This window comes from Rhagoletis zephyria, unplaced genomic scaffold (assembly GCF_001687245.7).
Source record: "Rhagoletis zephyria isolate East Lansing unplaced genomic scaffold, Rhagoletis_zephyria_1.1 Rzeph_scaffold_14642, whole genome shotgun sequence".
NCBI classification, from domain to species: Eukaryota; Metazoa; Arthropoda; class Insecta; order Diptera; family Tephritidae; genus Rhagoletis; species Rhagoletis zephyria.
Window position 1 is genome coordinate 1 of NW_016171710.1, and position 8,479 is coordinate 8,479.

At 35.1% G+C, this 8,479-nt stretch overlaps 1 long non-coding RNA gene across 1 annotated transcript; it reads left to right on the forward strand.

Annotated features, from left to right (window-relative positions):
* Window positions 1–854: 854 nt before the first annotated feature.
* Window positions 855–7,147, forward strand: LOC108378661 (uncharacterized). The gene is made up of 3 exons (XR_001849431.1): window positions 855–943; window positions 3,363–3,373; window positions 7,133–7,147. It is a non-coding gene; the product is annotated as an uncharacterized LOC108378661 (long non-coding RNA).
* The last annotated feature ends 1,332 nt before the right edge of the window (window positions 7,148–8,479 follow it).

Genomic DNA, 8,479 nt, shown 5'->3' on the forward strand with positions numbered 1-8,479 from the left:
ATTTTAGTAACTACTAAAGATAATTCACTCAAAATTGATATTTACAATATTTTTTAGACAAAAACGTAAGAATATTATAAATTTGTGGAAAATCGGCGTAGCCACGCCCACTTATGGCTACATGTGTATAGCTTGGTAACCGCCACACCAATTTTTTCCAAACTTGGCAGAGTTGTTAGCCTTGCTACAGCATAAATTTTCAGAAAATTTTCAAAATCGGACATAACCACGCCCACATCCCATATAACGGTAATATTGAGAAATACTAAATCTTCGATAAATCAGTAAATATTAAAGCTAATTTATTCAAAATTGATGCTTGCAACAATTATTAACCAAGAAATACGTTTGTGATAAAATTTTGGAAAATGGGCGTGGCACCGCCCACTTATGATCACATATATGTATGTATATCGGTAACCGTTCTACCAATTTGTACCAAAACGTTGAAAATCATTGAAAAAGAGGACTAAAACTTTTTTCTTTTGAAAAGATAAAAGATCTCTCGAATATGAGATACCCTTTTCGACATGTTACAACGTTCCAATAAAAAATAAAAATCGTCAAATTTGTAACAAATTTGTGCGATATATCGTACAGATGTCAGCAAAGGTTGCATGCTTTTTTTTGTGTTGTCCACCGTCTCATCCTCTTCAAGGTAGGATGTGCAAACGGAGTTGTCATGTACGCCTATCATAGTCAGGTGTTTCTGCCACGTGAAGTGACCAGTCTGCAGTCCAGTAAGTTGTCTGCAGTCCCGCCGTCTGCTAAGTGAGAGCAAAAGTCTGGATAGACCTTCTGAGATTGAAAGCAACATGACTTTTTCCCACCTGCATACATTCGCTTAAATTGTAAATAGGAAAACCCTTTCTAGGAGGCATTCAGGGAAGCAATTTTTCACCCCTTGTTGGGTAACTATCTTAAAATGACTCCACTTAAGATAGTCTACCTATTGGTAAAAAATATTATGAAGCGCATTGCAGGATATGTGGAAATTTGCCAATGGTGGTAAGGCAAGCATTCGAGACCACGTTAATGGCGCCAAACATTTTTCAAAGTTACGTCGCAGTCAAGATAAATTATTTCTTTTACAGTTAAAAAAATGTAAAACATGCGCGTTTCATACAATACATCATCATCGATCATTCAGCTCTACGGATTGTGCCACAAAACTACACTGCTTATATATCAGAAATTACTTCCAAATATTTAATTCAACACCAGAATTAAAGCTACTATACTTATAGGGAATATATTGGCACCATATTCACTTGTATATTCGATTTTGATATGCATGATAGTGTCCTGGTCGAAGGGATCTGGCTTATGGCAGCCCTAGTCTACTATCACTCCGAAGTACTTTGTGTGATTCTTTAAATTATGTATCCACGTTAAAATTGCTTAACTAGGCCATATGATATTGGACCATTCAAACATTCCTCTAACAAGCATTTGCGGAAATGTATGAGAATTTTAAGGAGAAAAAGGGATCAAATTATTTTCAAGGTGTTAATTGAAATCAAAGCCAAGAAATACAGTTCTGAAATTACCACCCATTTGGAAATCGGATGATTAAAATGACAAAGTCTTTATCTTAAACATTCATAAAAAAGAACAAGTATGCTCTTTGTAATGCGGCATTTCCACACAGAGCACATTTATTGGCATAGCCAGCGAGCGAGTCGCTGTTAATTTAAGACAATTTTAATTTGGGAAGACATAAAGCCAGAAGAATTATATGTTGCACGCATGTAAAATTACAAATACAATTTATATATATATATATATTTATATATATACACCGGTTACATTTCATCGCACTTATTATGTATAAACATTTATTTAACTTAAAAGCAAATTAAACTACTGAATTCATGGCTCAGAGATACGTTGACAAGCTCTTGTTGTCAAATGTAATGCCCGCATCGCAGATTAAATGTACGCCTTCTGAATTTTACTCATATCAGCGCCTGCCATGCGTTCAATTTGTGATATTCTTACAAACAATTTTGTAAATGACCACTGTGCCATAATTAATTAATGCGCGCTCATTTACGCTTGTACCGGTTGGTCCACAAGATATGGCCATAATTCATTTCAATAATTTCTTAAATGCGCTGGGCACTGTCATACGCACCCCTGCATGTCCAAATAAACACACACACTCCCTAACCATGAATGCATCCATGCATGTATGTAAACGTAGGTTAATACTTACAAAGGAATCGTATCGATGGAGAGAAGTCATCCGATGGCGTCCGTCGCCTGGCGAAATGACCGCTTGAAAATACTCTCAATATTTCAAAAACAGACTGGTGCAATGCGCGTACGCGTAAATAAACGCCAATGCATAAAGTCAGCAAAAAACAACAGCAACAACTGAGCAACGATGGCAGCAAGTAAATTGCCGTGGTCGAAGATTGAAAAACAATACCAAAATTGGTGCGAAATGGTCAAACCAATGCTGGCCACACCAACAACAACGCCAACCACTACATCAATATTATAATCATGTGAGTAAAGCTGAAAATTTAAGTGGTTTATCGCAGCGAGATTCTTATTTTAAGTGCAACAACAAGCAGCAGGAAAACAAATGTCAGCAACACAGTAAAAGCAATGTACATTAGGGTGGTCAAAAAAAAAAAAGTGAAGTCGGAATTTTAATGCTCTCACCCCCTTTTTTATTTTGAAAAAAAGAAAAAATTAATATTCTGTCTTATCCTGAGTTTCGCCAGAAAAAAAATTCACCCGAAAATTTGTCATCCGCCCATAGTAAATCCATGGAAACCAAATGTGAAAAGTGATCCGGGTCGGGGAAAATGAAACTCATGATAAGGCTGATTAAGTTGTCGCTCAAAACGCTCAAAGTTTCCCATGTATTTTATATGAAAAAAAAAACACTTTTCGTAGAAATGGTATAAAATTCATGAAAATCAATATTTTTCGATCGGTTCTCTTCAGAAGACTTTCAATAGTAATACCCAATTTTTTATTTAACCATTTTTTAACACTAAATTTTTTTTATTGGTCCCCCCATTGCATTTTTTTGGCGGTTTTTAGCGCACCTTTAAAATATAGTTACTATAAGAAAATGGTTAAATAAACAATTGGGTATTATTGTTGTGAATCTCCTGAAGAGAACCAGATTTTTTCGATCGAAAAGTATTGATTTTCAAGAATTATATACCATTTATACGAAAAGTTGTTTTTCCCCATATAAAATACATGACAGACTTTGAGCGCGTTGAACGACCTCTAATTATTTTTTGATTTCACAATTAAAACAAATAAGTTTGGTAAAGAACAATCCTAGGGGGTGGGAGCATAAAAATTCCGAATTTTCTGTTTTACATGCATTTTAGACCAACCTAATGTACATAGATACTTGAGTGTGTGCCTGTGTCTCTTGAAAAGCATTCGTTGACTATCGACTTTCCAATTACTACATATGTATGTACAACATGCGTGTGCAGTGAACGATGTGAAAGGCAGAAATCTTTACAAATGTAAATTTTAAATAATGGCACGAGGACAATTGTGTGCGACACATGGCAAACGCATTCGAAGAAGTAAGTGAAAAGGAGTGCGAAAAAGAAGATTGTATAATTTTTTTTCGAAAGAATGGAGGAAATAAATTCAATTAATGTATTTTTTATGTATATATGTAGTTATGTAAATAAATATAAATAAACTGAACGACCGCAGTAAATTTTTTGGGCGCCGTTTGTCGTACGCTATGGGATGAATAAAATGTCGAAGAAGACAATAAATTTATTCGGGTTATTCCTTATAACGGGTGATGGGCTAAATTGCTTTTACTACATTTTGTATGCCACTAATCACGAGTAGGGACAGTATTTACATACTTTGGTTAATGCATTTACCTATTTTCACAGGACTAAATACTGGTTATACTTAGAAGTAATCAGTTATGTTTAACTTAATATTATACATGAAAGTAATACCGAAACTCCCTACGCCTACCTGAAGCTAAGATCAATGGTATCTGTGTGGCATAAGATTGTGAAGTAGCTCTGCACTTGCAATTAATCTTTAAAGGACAGAGCACGTTCCCCGTATCGATCGCGTTCCACTTGTGATCTCTGACAGAAAGAAGTTTGAATTTGCGGGGCACACTGCACCAATCCTACACAATCTACCACGTTCTGCTCCGCGATTAGGCTATGGGCATCCTGGCCATAGGGGGCGTTTTCGGTTACAAACTATCCGTGAAAATAATTTTTAGGCTTCCGTACTCCTGCAGCGTGTTTCAAGGGGAGGGGGACTGCTCTAAAGGGGATGGAGTAAATAGCCGAACGGTAATAAGGGCTATGTCCAGATACAGCCTGAACCCACGATTGAGAGAATACAAAGGTTGCGCCGATCTCGGACCGCTATTCCTCTCTTAACGAATTTGACAGAATCGCTGTTTGCATGACGTCACACTGGTGCAACTTGTTTACGTTTTCCTTGCAACATTTTTTCTTCTTCTTCCATTCTTGCTCACGTTTTGGCATTTCTCTCTCGCAATTGCACCGGTGTGACGTCACACACAAGTAATTCTCAAAAATCCTCTCCGATCGGCGCAATCTTGTATTCTATCATTCTTGGCCTGAACCTCTTCTCTCTTTTTCTCTCTCTCTCTCTCTTGTCTGATCTGATGGCATTCAAATCAGGATGATTCAGATTCAAAAGTACAGTCACCTTGCCACTTTAGGTACTCACATGAGTCCTGACTGGGCTTTGTCCTGTGGCAGTGTTGAGGATGGCGTGGTAAAATCATTAAGGGACTTTCTTTTCAGCTGCTGAAAAGCTAAAAGTTAAACATTTCGGCTCGTATTTCCTCATCACACCCGAGGAAACCTATTGGCGGTACGTTACCAGCCTGCGGATATTTATTTTGAAGACACAGCGTTTTTTTTTTTTAACATCTAATCTAATGTGGGTTATTTGCAGTTACTGTTCGAGCAAAATCTATTAAGTGGTAGCATAGTATAGCAAATATCTAAGTGAGTACCTCGCGGAGCTCACTAGGAACGCAGCACCTGACCTAAGTAATATCTGGTTCGAATTTCAGAATCTATGCAAACTAAAAATTTCCTTTTCCTTGGGAGAGAAATTTATGTGTTTCTGTTGATCAAAAATTTTTGTCTAGCCCTTAAGAAAGAAGAAGGTCGCTTCTGAGCCTTTTAGGTATTATTCACTGCGATCTTTCGAATTAATGTTAATTCTTCTTCTTTCTTTCTTTGCTGGTAAAAAAACGTTGAGCTATATCATATCTACAACTGTGAGTTTAATGATTTTTGAACCCTTTGTTGCATACAATAGGAACATACGAAAGTTTATATATTATATGAAGCGAAAACTATACATATATACCCTTTGCTCTCATACTGTGTACGAACTTCCAAAATGTGATTTAAATACGTACATACATATGAAAATATAAAAAATAACTGTCATTGCTACCACAAAGGTACGTGGATACGTGTGTATGTACGCATGTACACATTCGAGTGGTACTTAAAGTGTGAACATCTACATTCATATGTATATTTTGTACGTAGCACATTTTTTGTTCTACGTACAAAATAAAGGCATCCATAAAAATTTAAAAATTTTCAAAATTTGAAAAATTTAAAATTTTCCTTAAAAATCGCAAAAATTCGACAGTGTTGACTTAAAATCTGATAAATTTGAAATATTATTGCAAGTTAGGGCCGTTTTCACAGAGGGGGGTTTACTCAAATTGGGCAGTTAACTTTCAATGTTTGTGCTGAAAACTTATAGTTAACTGCCGAATGAGAATTAACTCGTGAGTGTGAAAATGGCCCTTATTCATGAAAATTCGTAGAGTTGTAGCTGATTAAATTCCAAGTTTTGTCGAGTTTTCGCGATTATAAAAAATTTATTTTTTCAAAAATAAAATTTTTTTTATACCCGAGCGCACTTGTTCACAGGGTATTATAACTTTGTTCGCATAACGGTTGTTTGTAATAGCCTAAATGGATCGAGATAGATATAGACAAATGTATACATAAATGATCAGAATGGAAAGAGAAGTCGATTAAGCCATGCCTGTGTGTCCGTCCGTCTGTCCGTGTACACGATAAACAAAGCAAAAATTGAGATATCTCAACGAAATTTGGTATACAGGCTGCCCTTTATCCAAGGAAGGTTTCAAATGGGCGAAATCGGACTGTAACCACGCCACCTTGTCATATGACGGTATTATCGAAAAATGCGAAAACCAGGACCCAGCTAAGAAATTTGCTATCATTTGAAAAGATGATTGATTTGAAATCATTGAAAAGGGACAATAGCCACGCCCACCTCCCATATAACATTTGCAAAAACACGAAAACTGCGATAAATCAGTAATTACTGAAGCTAATTGGCTAAAAATCGATTATTGCAATGACCACTGAGCAAAAAATTAGACTATTATAAATTTTTAATATTTAATAACCACAGTAGGAAAAAGCAATTCGTTGAAAATTATTCAAATCGGACTAAAATTTCACTGGCTTCCGGTATAACGGTAATTTTCCGATATAAGAAAACTCCTATATTTCAATAACTGAGGTCGTTAATTTACTTCAAATTAATACTTACAACAATCTTTTAACAATAAATAAGACTTTCATAGACTTTTAAGTAGTTTAAAGAAAGTTGGAACGACAATAGTTGATACCTGCGCCGGGTATGTAAAATTCGGTTTCGCCCGNTATTTGTGTAATTTTGAAATTTTCTTTGGTGTTTTTATTTTGTACGTAGAACAAAATAAAGGGGTGCTTCATTGTGCTGATAGTTTAAGGACCACAGGAGAATGCATATATGTACCTTTATCTGAGTAAGGTATAAAGATTGTATGAATGTGGTCACAAGGTGATGTGGCCAATGAAAAATTTACTCCTTTTAGTTTTGTTCCTTAGCCTCTTGCATGAAGTGTGCTTCATCCCACTTGTAGTGGCTCGTTTGTTTTATGTAAATTCATACATGCGTGCTCGTATATACATACATACATACATATATACATCTACATACGTATGTACATACATATCACCCAGCAATTTGAGTCCTTCCGCAATGTCTTTGTCTGCATTTTTATTGTGTATGCATGTCATTTGAGGTATATACATATGTATGTGAATAGTTTTCTCAGTGCCCTTACGTTTAAGTATCGAAATAAACTCAACAAAAAAAAATCCATTTAAAAATAAACTTCGTCTCTCAAAGGCTGCTGGCAAATTTTACTGCCACCGTTGGTTTCCTTTTTACAGTACTTTTACTGTTGTCCACATTTGTTGGTATTTATGCATTTGTTTGTATTTCTGTGCACAGATATCAACGCAAGCGTGCGTGTGATGCTTGGCAAATTAAAAGAATACGAATCATAAATAAGTTGAACAATCAAAAAAAAAAATATATACATATATACAAAACAAGGACAAACGAGTATGCATAATAATAAAATGGGGGAAAACCCTGGCAAAGGTTCGATTGCATAACGATTGCATCATTGTTGCAACGGTCAGTCATCAGTGGAAAAGACCAAAGTAAATACACACCCACGAACAGGAAAGTGTATATGCATTTATGTATTTGTGCCATTGCCTACATATTTAAAATTCATATTCATTTGATATTTCATAAAAATTAACAGTTTCATTGCCATATCAGAGATCTCAACATTGGTGATGAAGTGGTGTGTTAGTGAGCGTGGTGCACAATTACAATTGCGAAGGGCCGGCATATAGATATGTAACGAGCACATTCATTATTCAAAAGGAAAATTGAGATAAATTCGTAATGAATGTTACAAAAGAAATGCATTGGTAAAATACTTGCCTGTAAATTACAAAGCAAGCAGTGGCAAAATAGTAAAAAGGGTATTTGTCGAAAACTACATAGATGTGACAAAAAAGTGTAAAAAGGCAATTTAATGCAAATATGTACATATACACTAGGCGACAAATAAAAGTGTACACCTTGTTCTAATAAAATATTCAGAATTATTTTCATGAAATTTTTTTGCATTAATTATTTATGAAAATATAGCTCATTCTATAACATAAATCATACTAATTAAAGTTTCACACCTTATATAAAGTTCGAAAAAATTCAAAAAAGTTTCATCCAAATTTTAAATTTTTTCTTCAGAACTTCTAGAAAATTGTCCCGTAAGCAGTGTTGTATCCCATTTAATTTTGGTCAAATGAAATGCAAGTTTCGAACGGATAAAAAATCTCGTTTATTTCTCAAATTTTTATTTTGTGACGAATTTTTGCACTGAATCGGCGGGCCCGACGTAGTAAGACATTAGTACAAAGATAATTTACATACTTGGTATAAAAGGAAGTTAAATTAAAATTTCGTCATTTTTGGTATATGACTTTGGTTAAGCAACATGTATTTTCAGTGAAAAAAATACAATAAAAATAGTAACAGGACACCAGCTCCCCATCGTTCGAATGGG